Below are 16,003 nucleotides of genomic sequence, written 5' to 3'. Positions count from 1 at the left end.
TAGATGCCATCCTATTTATGGAAGAGAGATTATGTGTGGAACTGAAAAACTGAAAATGGACAAACCCATGGGGTAAGATGGGAGGATACATCCTAGGAAATAATGAGAAGTGAGAGAAGTTCTGGCAAGTCCGCTGAAGGCCCTGTTTCATAGATCCTTTTAGACAAAAGCGATTATGTCATGCCGTGAGGTAGTGAACCCTTATGCTGCTGTTAAGTTTGTGCAGCTTATCTTGTGCAAGCACAAGCTAGGTTTTAATAAGCAGCAGCTGATAGACCATGGAAGATTTTCTGCCTAGCCAACTTTCTTTCCTTTGGGTTGAGCTTGCAGATTCTGGTGGCCAGCAAGACTCTTCAAGTTCAAGTTGAAGGTGTGGTTAGCAGAGTGAAGACAGGATTTCATCCAAGGAAGCAGGCTGAAGGCAAGCAAAGTCATGATCCACTCAGAGATCAAGGCAGACTAAAGACCAGGTGAAGGCTAGGTCCAATCTGAGGTCAAGGCAGGGTGAAAACAAAGTGGTTTGGGTTTGGTCCAAGGTGAAGCCGAGAGAGACAAGCCAGAGGAAAGAGGCAGGAGCATGAGAGGAAAAGAAGGGTATCAGGAGGCAGGAAAAGGACCAGGAGTAAAACAGGAGCAAATCAGGACTAGGCAGGAACACAGAGATGAGGAACTAGGAACAGTGAACAACTAGTACTGTGGTGAAGCAGGATATCTGTTGTGAAGGCATCTGAGCAGGGCACAGCTGAAATTTAAATCCCCTGTGGTGATGTCATCCGATGGTACCTCGGAGCCTAGAAGGGGAGGCAATATGTGTGGATGCCTAAGGAGGGCCTGCTGCGTTGGCATCAGGAGGGTGAGTAAGGCTGGCCATGGCATGGCGGCCATGGCCAGCCCAATATTACAGGAGGAAACATTTTCAAATCATTGTGTTGATGTTCCAATGAGTACATAAGAACATAAGAACATGCCATACTGGGTCAGACCAAGGGTCCATCAAGCCCAGCATCCTGTTTCCAACAGTGGCCAATCCAGGCCATAAGAACCTGGCAAGTACCCAAAAACTAAGTCTATTCCATGTTACCGTTGCTAGTAATAGCAGTGGTTATTATCTAAGTCAACTTAATTAATAGCAGGTAATGGACTTCTCATCCAAGAACTTATCCAATCCTTTTTAAAACACAGCTATACTAACTGCACTAACCACATCCTCTGGCAACAAATTCCAGAGTTTAATTGTGCATTGAGTGAAAAAGAACTTTCTCCAATTAGTTTTAATTGTGCCACATGCTAACTTCATGGAGTGCCCCCTAGTCTTTCTATTATCCGAAAGATTAAAAAAATGATTCACATCTACCCATTCTAGACCTCTCATGATTTTAAACACCTCTATCATATCCCCCCTCAGCCGTCTCTTCTCCAAGCTGAAAAGTCCTAACCTCTTTAGTCTTTCCTCATAGGGGAGCTGTTCCATTCCCTTTATTATTTTGGTAGCTCTTCTCTGTACCTTCTCCATCGCAATTATATCTTTTTTGAGATGCGGCGACCAGAATTGTACCCAATATTCAAGGAGTGGTCTCACCATGGAGCGATACAGAGGCATTATGACATTTTCCATTTTATTCACCATTCCCTTTCTAATAATTCCCAACATTCTGTTTGCTTTTTTGACTGCCACAGCACACTGAACCGATGATTTCAATGTGTTATCCACTATGACTCCTAGATCTTTTTCTTGGGTAGTAGCACCTAATATGGAACCTAACATTGTGTAACTATAGCATGGGTTATTTTTCCCTATATGCATCACCTTGCACTTGTCCACATTAAATTTCATCTGCCAGATGCCCAATTTTCCAGCCTCACAAGATCTTCCTGCAATTTATCACAATCTGCTTGCGATTTAACTACTCTGAACAATTTTGTATCATCTGCAAATTTGATTACCTCACTCGTCGTATTTCTTTCCAGATCATTTATAAATATATTGAAAAGTAAGGGTCCCAGTACAAATCCCTGAGGCACTCCACTGCCCATTCCCTTCCACTGAGAAAATTGTCCATTTAATCCTACTCTCTGTTTCCTGTCTTTTAGCCAGTTTGCAATCCACAAAAGGACATCGCCACCTATCTCATGACTTTTTACTTTTCCTAGAAGCTTCTCATGAGGAACTTTTTCAAACGCCTTCTGAAAATCCAAGTACACTACATCTATTGGTTCACCTTTATCCACGTGTTTATTAACTCCTTCAAAAAAGTGAAGCAGATTTGTGAGGCAAGACCTGCCTTGGGTAAAGCCATGCTGACTTTGTTCCATTAAACCATGTCTTTCTATATGTTCTGTGATTTTGATGTTTAGAACACTTTCCACTATTTTTCCTGGCACTGAAGTCAGGCTAACCGGTCTGTAGTTTCCCGGATCGCCCCTGGAGCCCTTTTTAAATATTGGGGTTACATTTGCTATCCTCCAGTCTTCAGGTACAATGGATGATTTTAATGATAGGTTACAAATTTTTACTAGTAGGTCTGAAATTTCATTTTTTAGTTCCTTCAGAACTCTGGGCTATATATCATCCGGTCCAGGTGATTTACTACTCTTCAGTTTGTCAATCAGGTCTACCACATCTTCTAGGTTTACTGTGATTTGATTCAGTCCATCTGAATCATTACCCATGAAAACACAAATAAACATCACTACCTATCTCAATTCATCTATCCCCCAGAGCAACTGCATGACACACACATATGGAGCTTTGCTAATACATGCATGCAGGTCATGGAGTCATAAAATGCACTATTTGAAGTTGCCCTGTACATTCTTAGGGTTTTTTTTGTGGGTGATTGGGGACGATAGATTGAATTTTCAGAGTTACATGTGTAAAAATTAGCATATTTACAACTAAGTAGCATCTACTCATTTACATGCTGTTTTATAAACATACACATGTATTTTTGCTTCCCTGCGCACATATATAGTACATGCCTAAAAAGGGGCAGTCTAGGAGCATTACGTGGCAAGGCCAACATTTACTTGTGTAAATTTGCAATTTTAAAAGACACTTATGCATGTAGAATTGCCAACTTACTCATGTAATTTTACACCTGCTAGCTAGCTTGCAGAAGTGATATTAAAGGTGTTTATGGCATGCTTTGGCCAGGTGGAAAGTCTGGCTATAGCCTGTTCTAAAGAATCAGAATGGTCTCAATCTGGAGAAGGACTGGGCAAACTGGAGGAATGCTTGGTATAACTGGTAATTTTAGTTTTGCACAATTTAAAATATGCTAACTTATGCGCATAAATCCTGATTTCCATAAGTCCTACTTTATTTTCGCACATAAAGTATTTGCATATATATTTTTTAAATAGGAAGGAAAAGTACATGCATTCAGTGCATTGAAATACTTGCTTTTAATGCATTGAATGTATTTGCATGAAAGCATACTGTATATTATGCAATTATGTTGTGGGGTAAAGATACGCATATTTTGTAGATACATACACGTTATAAAATACTCTCATAAATCTGTGTGCGGCCATATACATGCATATATGTCCTATATTCCCCAGAGCAACTGCATGGCGCACACATATGGAGCTTTGTTAATACATGCATGCAGGTCATGGAGTCATAAAATGCACTATTTGAAGTTACCCTGTACACTCTGGGGGTTTTCTTGTGGGCAGTTGTTTGAAAGTTGTCCTCATTATTTTTAAGCAATAATCTCTTTACTTAGACTAGACTGAGCAACTGAGAATGGTCATGGTATGTAAATCCCTGTGTTTTCAGATCTGAGAGTTTATTACATAGAGAGGATCTGTCTGTACTTAGTGTTCCTTCTGAGAAACAGAGAGCTTGACATCCTTTCCTTTTTTATTTATAGTTGTAAAATGCATCAGGTTCTGGCAGATTAAACCTGATTAGTTGCTCACATTTTGTCTGACAGTTTTGTATACAGACTGAGACACAGTTAATAGCTACAATTCTCACTGTCTCATCTATGTGGAATTACATAAAAATGTGGGTGTGCCAAGTGGTATATGATTCTACAGTACTAATTGGACTAGTTACCAACCGATTACACGTACGTCATTACATGCTAATGGCCTTTTTAAAAAATTAACAATAGTACAGTTTTGGTAGTCATATTTGTCCTGTAGAAAACTGGCATTTTAGTAGATTGTAAAACATGTGTTAGCCCTTGAAAAAGTGCCATAAATATAAATGTACACTGCACGCTCAAGGTTGAAAGTTCTGCATTCTTGTGCTAGTTAACAGAGCCAATCTTCCCTCTAGTAGTTTGTTTTTGTTGTTGCAACCACTTAAAATATAGCAACATAGTAATGATGGCAGACGAGGACCAAATGGTCCGGCCAGTCTGCCCAGCAAGGTTCTTATGATAATATCTGCTACACCATGCAGGCTACCCCCAAGTTTCTTTTAAGGGTAGTCCATGCAGTTGCCCCCAAGCCTTATGATAAGGGTAGTAATATTTACAATCCAAAGCCAGGCAACTGTCAAACCCATAAAAAATTACTGCCAGCAACATTTTTACTGGGCTGAAAATTCAGGCAATGCTGCTTGACTTGCTTTGCTTTTGGACTTGACTGTTAGAAGCAGTCCTCTGCTTTTTCCTTTATGTCTGCATATCACTACCCCAGACCTTAAACGTTGGGGCCCGAGTCGGTTGCCATCTGAATCCATTTCCCCTTCACTCCTCCTTCCCACTTCGGCGTCAAAGCGATGTTGCAGTTGCAACACCACTTTTTGCTTTGATGGCGGGGGGGGGGGGGGGGGAGATCTTAGGGTAACAAACATGATTTCATGTAGAAATGAACCAATATGATAGGATATAACATACACCAAGAATGTGGAGTAAACAGCACACACTTACACATAAATGTGTAGTGCCATACATTATTTTGTGATTTATTTGATATAATATCGCATATCATATCACAGTAATATCAATGCAAGATGTAGCAAGTCTGAGTTTTTACTTTTCTCCCTAAACTATTTTACTTAATAATGAAAGTCATGAAGTACCACAGACAATCCTATGAATTTTAGCAAGCTGAGCAGTAGTCTGTGTTTGCCCATTTGAAGTAGATGGGAATGCATGCTTGTGAGTCAGAGAATAATTATTAACCCTGTCCTGCAAAAGTCTCTCTACCTAGTTAACTAATCTAACAATGGGCTATTCAGACCATCTCTGAGGAAATATAATGAAACTAGCAGCAGCAGAGATGTGGAACTCTAATTTGGTAGGCATTTCTACTAATTGAATTGCCATTCATGATTGTGATAACCTGCAAATATTTCTGTGCAGTCAATATGTTAAAAAGTGCATCCTGCATGTTTGTACAGTGCAAGATGATTTTTAGTCTTTTCCATGAAAAATTACAAGCAGCCTAACATTTGACAGACAAGTTAGTGATGTACTAAAATGTCTTAATTTATTATAATGGGCAATAGCATGAATATCTTGTCACTAGAGGGCAGTCATCAACTGCAGCAAAGGTAAAAGTTGTTTGCTGGGAAATTAAGGTCTAAGAGTAAGTGTATAGGGTATGATTCTGGATCAATGTGTTGTGTCACAGCTGTGCTGATTTTCAATAGAAGCTTCTATCAACATCTCTATTTTCAATCTAGGCATCAACGGTATACTTCCTGGCCTTTTATAGACAGTGTACTAAAAATCTCTTACTGCAAGCAATATGTTGACGTTAGTGGAATGGTTAATCTTTTGCTTGGGAAGAACAACTCTCTCTACTCATAGGGCTTAAAATGTTTTATTTTTAGCTTTACAAAAAGGTTGTCATTAGAATATTTCCTCATATTTACAATAAAGAGAAAAAGAATAAACATTTAAATTTAATTTACACTTCACATATTATTCCTAGGTTTGAAAATAGTTTTTTTTGCCTCAAATATTCATTATTATAGTACATACATATTTTGCTGCTATTCAATATACAGTACCTTAAATGTATGAATAAGCCAGGGGTAGGCAACTCTGGTGCTGGTGTGTCATAAACAGATTTGGTTTTCAAGGCATCTGCAATTAATATGCATGAGATATATTTGCATATAATGGAGGCAAGTTCATGCAAATATACCTCATGAATATTCATTGTGTCTATCCTAAAAACCAAACCTGCTTGTGGCCATCTAGCACTGGAGTTGCCTACCACTGGAGTAAGCGATACCTTTCGTATTGGCAAAAATACAAATGAGAAGTGCGGTGTGGTATAAATACCTCAACAGGACTAACACATTTTTATATTTGGGGAAAATACTTAGAATATTGAATATGAATTAGTTTGCATCCTAGTTTTTTAAAAATTGTTCTTGGGAAACAAAACTGAAAGTTCTCTACTTAGTTTTTGGAAATATATGTATTTATTTATTTTTACTACAGTTTATATTCAGGTACTGTAGGTATTTCCCTATCCCCAGAGGGCTTACAATCTAAAGCCTGGATTTATCAAAATGCAGTAAGTACTGTATGTGATTGCAAAAGGGGTGTGGTTTATGCTAATTATTGTGAGAGAGAGAAAGAGTGAGAGAGAAACAGACAGAGACTGGCCATAATATCATCCCCATAGGTAGGTATTTGTAACCCTATGGTAGGCCCACCTAGTAACTCGAGGTGGGGTTTAGGTATGTGTGTAGGGGGTTAGGGGCCACTTTGACATTCTATGTGCCACGTACGAACAGAACAGTGGTCTCTTGTGAAGATTTGATGACCTTCAGAGTGAGGAAACTCACTCCAAGATGAGATTTGTGTAGTGTTCTCTCAACCTAGCTTGATGGAAACTCTACCTGGGTAACATCAAGCTAGATGGAGAGAATATTGCCCAAATCTCATCTTGGAGTGAGTTTCCTCACTCTGAAGGCCATCAGATCTTCACAAGAGACCAGTGTTCTGTTCGTACATGTCACATAGAATGTCAAAGTGGCCCCTATCCCCCTACACTCATACCTAAACCCCACCTCGAGTTACTAGGAGGGCCTACCATAGGGATACAAATACCTACCTATGGGGATGGCATTATGGCCAGTCTCTCACAGCAGCTATCACACAGCCTAACACAATTCAAAGAGGTGTAGTTAAAATCAGCATTATGGCTGTACAATAGCTCTTTGCAGACAGGCTAACCCAGCCCATACTCCTCCATTTTCAGAATTTGCAACACACCATACAATATGGTGCTATCACATGCGTTAACGGGGCTTTTCACATTTTGATAAATGACCCCCTAAGTTTGTACCTGAGGCAATGGAGGGTAAAGTGACTTGCCCAAGATCACAAGGAGCGACAGCTGGAGCATGGCTCTGTAGTAATCAGACTATTGTTCCCATGGCTGAATGGAGGCAGGAACACTAGTGAATTGGCCTGTCACAGACATTACTGGCTGTTCAAAGATCAGATCGTTCATGAAGCACTTTCAGTGCTGAATTCCCTGGTGGCAAAAATATGCTATTGAGCTCAGCTCATATGCAACAATCAAGGAATCTTAGTCACACTTGCATGCAGCAATGTGTAAAATGATGTAGAAAATCATAGATCTAAATATTGGTATAGATCTATCAATGCTGTGAATCATGCTGGTATGGTTAATATCTGTGGGAGATGGGCCTCCACACAATCTGACCAGATGTTGGAGATCACATGTAATAACAGAATGAAAGAAGGAATTAGAAAATTTAGCTACTGTTATGTTTCTGTCAGAGTGTGAACCCTGGGCTGAGATGAGAGGTGTCTCCGCCCACAGGGAGGAGCACTGTGAGCCTCACCATCAGTAGGCATGGTCTCAGTGGTCTTGGACACAGCTGTAAATAGAGACTTTATTATGTAGGAAGGAAAAGTAAAGCCCGCAGAGCGGTGGTGTAATTAAATACAGTCCTGAGTTGAGAGGTATACTCCTGATGTGTAGATCTGGTAGTGGCCCACAAAGCTGGGTATGCTGAAGATGTCTGTGCTGTGGTGATGATGAGATGGTAGTCTGAGGTGCAGGAACTCAGAAGAGGGTCCTGTAGATGATGCGGTAATAACCTGCAACGCAGGGTATACCGGAGTGACTCCTACTGGGGAGGATATGGTAGTGGCCCGAAGCACGGGGTACACCATAGAGAATCCCACAATTGGTTAGGTATCTTTGAAGTTCATAGTCATGTACTCACAGAAGGTAGTTCCAGAAGAGTGTCCCAGGAAGTGGGACAGGAGCAGTCCAAGGCAGAAAGGCCCTCCAAGGAGCGGATAGCCAGGAACGTGGAAGGGCCCCCGAGGAGCGGGTACCCAGAGCGTCACATGAAACTGGAACCGGAAGTCCAAGGATGGAGTGGATTCAGCAAAGAGGGAACTCCTTGCTAACTCGTTGAAGCATAGGGCCAGTCAGCTTAAATACAGCAGAGAGATGACATCATTTGGAGGGGACGCCCCCGAGGTTCCCGCCATGATGTGTACAAAGGTGGCCCTTGCACGCGCACAGCTAAGTAATTCCTGAAACAAGATGGCAGTTGGCAGCGCCCATGCTGTCCTGAGAATGCCAGGCAGGTCGGCGGTTGCTTCCTAGGATTGACAGTGAAGCAAAGAAAGAGGTGAGCATAAGTGGTCGCAGCCGTCTGCGACCGATGGGCGTAACAGCTACTGCAAGGATTTTTAATTATATTAGCTATAGGGACGGTAAATTTTAAATGGCATGCGGCCTGCGCCCAGAGAAACATCCATTTTATAACATTTGCAAATATAAGCATGCATGTTATAAAATAGCCTGGACATGCGTACATGTGTACTCAATTTTAAATGGACTTGTGATGTCCATGCAAATGCCACTTCTACCGTATCAGTGGAGGAGTTTTACAAAGGACGCACACCGACGACATAGCTTGTTTTTCTAGTTGGATCCCATTTCACCCTGTTAAAGGATAGAACTTCCAAACCCCCCTAGTTTAATAGCTTCCCTTCCCCTCTGTTAGCCCTGACCCTTAAAAACCCTGCTGACTAGCCTAGATGTTTTTGCTTTAATACCTACATGCCATCCATAGCAGAAGTAACATTATGCAGCAGGGGACCCCAGCTACGCACAAGGTTATGTAAGTATTTATGCGCACATTTCTTGGCCAGACCCCAACATGCCTATGTCCCACCCAGACCATACTCACACCCCGCTCCTTTTTAGAAACCTTTTGTTTGTGCATGCAGCAGGACATATGTGTGTCCATGGGCGGCTTTTAAAATCCACACAGCGCACACTGACCTGACTTGTGTACATATCTCCCAGTTTTGGGGCGTGCAGAGGGCCAGATTTATTTTTTTTTTTTTTGTAACCTTTATTTATAAAGTTTTCGCAATACAACCGATGAGCAGAACATATGGTAGAGGTACATGATGCTCAAACCCCCCCCCATCCCCCCTCCACCCCCCCCCCCCCCGCCATGGCCCCTTCGACCAGTCTATTTACTATATGCATAGGCAATCAGCTGAGAAAGTACATATTTTCAAACCATGGAATACCATTTCTTCTAGATAATGGACAACAGCAAAAAACAATACGGTAGATATGAGAACCCCAAAATATTCCATACTGCACAATGAGTACAAAAAACAAATGGCAAAAAAGAAGGGATGTAAAAATGCCCAGACTCTGCAAATACTGCAAAACATGTCTCCCAGCAACCCCTCAAGTGGAAAAATCCAATATCTTACTCCGTGCCCTTTGATTCAGTGTGTTGAGGTATGGAGTCCAGATATCCAGAAACTGATCTTGTTTATTAGCCAACAACGCAGCCTTCGCTGTCATCTGTTCATAAATCACCATCTGATGCAGTTTAATACGCCATTGGGTAAGAGTGGGCGGGTCTTTATCCATCCAGTGCGACAAGATGGTCTGCTTGGCTAACAGAAAGCCCTTGCGCAGGAAACGGCCCAGGGCACTGGTCTTGGTACCCAACCGGGAGTCCGGTGTGATATGGAGTAGGCAAAGCCGGGGGTCTTGTGGAATAACACAGTCTCGTAGTCTCCCCATATAAGCTAACACCTTCATCCAGAAAGAACTGATAAACCTGCAGTCCCAAAAATTATGCCAGAGATTTGCCCCGTCATAGCCACATTTGAAACACGCAGCCGAAGTAGACATCTTCCAACGGCAGGCTTTATCTGGCATAATATAAATTCTGTGGAGCAATTTGAATTGGACCTCCCGTAATTGGACATTGTCAGTATACAAACCAATGGTGCGAAAACACTCTTCCAGTTGTGTCGGAGAGATCTGACTTTGCAAATCCCTATTCCAGCTGTCCGTCAATTTTCGCAAGTGTGTAGCCGTGTTCAAGGTGGCCATCTTCTGGATCATAGTAGCACAAGACGTCCGTCGCGGAAGGACTGGGAAAAACATCTCCAAACGCTCTCCCGAAGACCCCGAGGACCCCAAAGCCCCTGTCCTCGTTTCCCTGTCCCAGGTTGTGATAAAGTGTCGGATCTGTAGGTATGCATAAAAGTGGTTCTTTGGAATCCCATAAAGCGCCTGTAATTCAGCAAAAGGCAACAGTCCGGAGCCAGCGGGATTTAAAAGCTGTTCGATATGAGTCAGACCAAACTCAGTCCATTGCTGAAGAATCGATGGGTCCCAGCTGGAAGGAAAGTGCGGAAGACCCCATATGGAAGCCAGACATAACGTCCTCCAGGGTAGAGACAGTTGAGCACATAACTTTTTCCAGGCCATTCTACAAGCCCCAATGTAGGGGAAGTCTCGCACTTGTTCAGGCAGCGCTGAATTGGGGGCAATCAGAAGATTACAGATATCGAGTGGGTGACACCAGTCGCGGAGTATATCCCTAGGAATGAAAAGACCAGTGCCCCTTAGCCAATCCTGTAGGTGACAGAGCAATATGGCCATGTTGTACATCTGAATATTGGGACACGCAAGACCCCCTTCCCGCTGAGGGCGCATAAGCGTAGACAGACCAATTCTGGCCTTTTTATTGCGCCAAATAAAATTCCTAAGGGAAGCATTCAGTTCCTGGATATGACGCTTTCGGATCCACACCGGTAGCATTTGCATAATATACAGCCATTTGGGCAACTCTATCATTTTAAACAACTGTATCCGCCCTGAGATGGACAAAGGCAAGTTCATCCAGTCCAACAGTTTCCGTTTCGTATTGGTCAATAATGGCTTAATATTTGCCTCATATAAATTATGAACATTAACTGGTATGCGGATACCCAGATATTTCATCTCGGAGGTTACCCACCGTAGTGGGAAAACTCCAGGCCAGAGTCCCTTCACTGAGCCCAAAACGTCTATAGCCTCCGATTTATCCCTGTTAATTTTTAATCCCGAAAAAACCCCAAATTGCGCTTGAAGCTCCAGGACTCTGGGTAGTGAAGCAACTGGGTTGACAACAAATATCAGGACATCATCTGCGAATGCAGCAATCTTAAATTGGGACCCCCTTAATCGCAATCCCTCCACCCCTAAATCGCCCTGGATCGTCCGCAACAAGGGGTCCAGAGATAAGATGTACAATAAAGGTGAAAGGGGGCATCCCTGTCGTACTCCGCGGCACAACTCAAACGGAGCGGACAATAGGCCATTAGCCACGATCATGGACTGGGGGTGGCGGTAAAGAGCTGAAATGCTGCTAAGAATAGTTCCCTGAAAACCATATTTCTGTAAGACAGAAAATAGATATTCCCACGCCACACGATCAAATGCCTTTTCCGCGTCAAATCCCACTGCTAAGGCTGGAATGCTATGCTTTAAGCAGTGCGTCATCGCCATCCACAGGCTAAGAAGATGCCTACTGGCTTTCCTCCCCTTCACAAATCCCACCTGGCCAAGGGAAATCAACTCTGGTAACACCCTGTTAATCCTGTTGGCCAAAATCCGGGCAAATAGTTTGACATCAAAATTTAACAGGGAAATTGGCCGGTATGATGCCGGATTGAGGGGATCTTTGCCACCCTTGGGTAAGACCGTTATATACGCCATTGTTGCCTCCTGAGAGAAACCAGCCTTGGGTATACCCGTAAAATAAGCTTGTAAGGGGTCCCCAACTTCCACCTTCAGCAGTTTGTAAAAATCAGCATTGAGCCCATCCGGGCCCGGGGCTTTATGTAACTTGCTGTCCCCTATATTATCCCAAATTTCCTGCTTGGTAATGGGGGTATTGATAGCCTCCAATTGCGCTGTGCTAATTTTGGGGAGCGTTAGGCCCTGGAAGAAATCAGCTTCAGCCCTAAGCGCCTGCGAAGGAGTGTCATTAGTATACAATCCCTCGTAAAAAGCCCGAAGAATTGCACATATTTTTGGTCCTGCGGTATGGCTGGCGCCTGAAGTATCTTTTAACCGGGGTATAAAGGTCATTCCCCGTTGGGCTCTAACTTGATTTGCCAATAGCTTCCCCATCTTGTTCCCAAACCTGTATAGCTTATGCGACTGATGTAATAAATCTCGTTGCGTCCTCTGATGGATATAACAGTTTAATGTGTAAAGAAGGTCCCGATAGTCACGTTTTGCTTGAGGAGTAGGACGGGTAGTAAGGTGCCTTCTAGCCCTGGCAACCTCACTACCCAAGTCAATAAGTTGTTTATTGGCAATCCGCCTCTGTCGTATGGCATAAGCGATAATCTCACCCCTGATAGTCGCCTTCCCCGCCTCCCAGAATAGAGCCGGGTCTTCCCTGTGTTGCGTATTGTGAACAGCATACTCCCGCCATTTTTCCTGGAGAAAAGAGCGAAAGCCCACATCCTCCGACAGGTAGGCCGGGAAGCGTCACCTCGGCTGGTCAGGCTTAGGGCCCCCAAGCTGGACCTCCACCCATATCATGGAATGGTCTGAGCATTCTTCCGGACCAATTTCAGCCTTCCTGAGCGCATTAAAGCATTGGGGAGACACCAATATATAATCTAGCCGAGACATCGTAGAATGCGCACGTGCTATGTGGGTATAGTTGCGCAAATCCGGATGTAACAGCCTCCAGGGGTCTACCAGCTGCAACTGTTGGCACAAGTATGGCAACCCTCTATCCTGTCGCTGCCGTGGCCCAGGGCTGATAGGGGACCTATCTAAGGAGCCATCTAACACCTGATTAAAGTCCCCTGCTATGAAAAGTAAACCTTTTTGATGCATCGAAATGATATGTATCAGGTTCTGAAAAAACTCGTGTCTGTAAACATTAGGGCCATAGACACTACACAAGGTGACAACCGTCCCAAATAGTTTTCCTGTAACTAATACATATCTGCCCTCTGTATCCGAATAGCTCTGGGCCTCTTCAAATACCACATTTTTACCCAAAAGAATTGCAACACCCCCTTTGCGCCCCGCAGCAGGAGAATAAAATGCCTGCGCCACCCAATCCCGAGTTAGTTTCCGACTTTCACCGTCTGTAAGGTGAGTTTCTTGCAGTAGGGCAATGTGCGCCTTATGGCGTCTCAGGGATTGCAGCACTTTAGCCCGTTTTATGGGGGACCCAAGACCGCCCACATTCCAAGAAACGCAGCGCATCGCTTCAGCCATACTCTTTAGCAAGAAATCGATTATCCCATATGATTAGAAAATCCTTTATACACCTATGGGGCCATCTCTCCCAGCCTAGAGATGACTCCTGAGCAAGCCTCCCAATCCAGAAAGGCTCTGCATACATATTCCAGGCATCATGATATCTATGCCCCTGCATGTGATACCAGTATAGAGACCTTAAGGACCATGGCGAACATTCCCACCCCACCCTCCCCCCCCCAGTTTCCCCCCCCTTCTTAGAAACCAAATTCTGAACCTCCATTAAAGGAGGCGCGAGACCACTTGATCCACCTTTCTCCAGCTCCCCCACCCCCACTTTTCAAGCACAACAGAAGAATTATACTGTATCTGAACCATGAACATGAGAAAACTATGATAGAGAAACAAACCGACAGTGCCCGTCACATGGGTGCTAGAAATATAACAGAACATTCCCCAACTAGAACTTATTAAAGCAGCATAGACTTGAAGCTGGCCCATTACCAGCACTACTATACTGCTGCATCATAGCTGCACCACAGCAGAGCACTTCATCTGAGGTCCATGGTGTCATGCATAAATTTCTTCATCTCCTCCACAGAAGCAAAACTATGCCAGATTCCATTATGTTCCAGACGAAGCTTAGCCGGATATTGCAAATTAAATTTTAGCTTCCTTTTGAATAAGTCAGCACAAATAGGTGAAAATTCTCTGCGCTTAGCAGACAAAGCCGCAGAATAGTCTTGAAAAATCAAGATTTTATGATTCTCAAACAGCAGGGAGTCACATTTGCGAAAGGCTTGAAGTATATCTGACTTCTGACTGAAATTCAGCAACCTGGCGATGACCACTCTGGGTTTGGGGGCATCTGGTTTTTTTATCCCCAATCTGTGTGCTCTTTCAACAATCAGTTTGCAGACAAGGAGAGGCAGATTAAGAGCTTCTGGCAGCCATGATTCCACCACGTGCGCAAGGTCCCTATCCGCCACAGAGTCCGGAAACCCCACAAATCTCAAATTATTCCTCCTTGATCTGTTTTCCAGATCCTCAACTTTATCTTCTAACTCGGAGAGTTTCTTAGTCAAGGTGCTTTGCGACTGCAATAAACTCTGTGTCTCCACTTCTACATCAGCGATACGTTGCTGGGTATCCACCACTTGCTGTTTTATCTCTAAGAGAGTTTCATTACCAAAATTAATTTTTTGCACCAAGTCGCTAAACCTCGGTTCCAATGCCTTGACCACTGCCCCGGTTACCTCACCTACAATATCTGCCGTTCCCTGTGAGGCTCCAGGGCTCGGGGGTCCGGCGGCCATTTTGGCTTCGCTCTGCCGGGTGGGGAGCTTGTCTTTCCGTTGCAGTTTTGCTGACATAGCGATTTTACCCGTACCAAAAAAAGCTGGAATCGTCTTCTGTGTGCTCTGATCTGGTGGGGACGCCACTTTGTTCCTCAATTTGATGCCCAAAAGCGCAGCGGGGCTGTGGGGGAGCCAGGAGCACGGTCGGCACGCAGCTTACCGGCTCATCAGGTCACGTGGTCTCTCGAGGGCCAGATTTTAAAAGGGTTACGCTCGCCGGGCCTGTTTTAAAAGGGCCCGGTGACGCACATAAAGCCCCAGGACACGTGTAAGTCCCAGGGCTTGCAAAAAGGGGCGGGGAGGGTGTGGGGCGTGTGCGGTCTGGGGGTGGGGCCAGGCTCCCGACACAGCGGCTATATTTACCGCTGTGCCAGGGATCGCGCTCCAGCAGTTGGCTGACACATGCAACTTACTTCAGCCCCACGGCTGAAGTAAGTTTCGAGATAAAAGAAAAAAGAAGGAAAAGGTAGGGGGAAGGGAAGGTGAGGTAGGGGTAGGGAACGGGGGAAGGCTACACGGCTCGGCGCGTGCAAGGTGCACAATTGTGCACCCCCTTGCGTGCGCCGAGCCCGATTTTATAACTTGAGTGGGGAGCTTACCGTCATAGTAACAATATCTCATGGAATTTTCAATTAAATCAATCGAAACTTCCATTAAACAAGTTGTACATTATGCATTGCTTAAATTTAGGATAAAGCTTGGCACTGCACATATTAAAATGTGAATGCTTCGCGACACAAACTGCATTATCCTCAGTTTTGAATTATTTTATTAATGTAACACTGCTATTTCTGAGTATCGATATAATTAGAGTTTATGCTCAATCAGCTGTATTGATTGCAGTTGTTCAATATACAAATGGCTCAATTTTAAATGCATGGCACGAGTAAAAAATGGGGGATACACGCATAGCCTGGCTTTGCACACACCACGCGCATTTTAAAAGAGGTCCAAATGCTCATGTAACCCTTGTTATGCACACAAGAGCAGAGCCAAAGAAAAGGGACGGGGAGGGGCAGTCCAGGGGGCAGGGCAGGGTGGAGCTGGAGGTGGCCAGTACAGCGGCCATTTGCTCAGGATCTGTTGTAAGTTCTAAAACAAGAAAAAAAAAAAGGTAGGGCCTTCTAAGGGATCGGGGA

The sequence above is a fragment of the Rhinatrema bivittatum genome, chromosome 10 (assembly GCF_901001135.1).
Source record: "Rhinatrema bivittatum chromosome 10, aRhiBiv1.1, whole genome shotgun sequence".
Classification (NCBI taxonomy): Eukaryota; Metazoa; Chordata; class Amphibia; order Gymnophiona; family Rhinatrematidae; genus Rhinatrema; species Rhinatrema bivittatum.
This window is presented reverse-complemented; position numbering follows the sequence as displayed.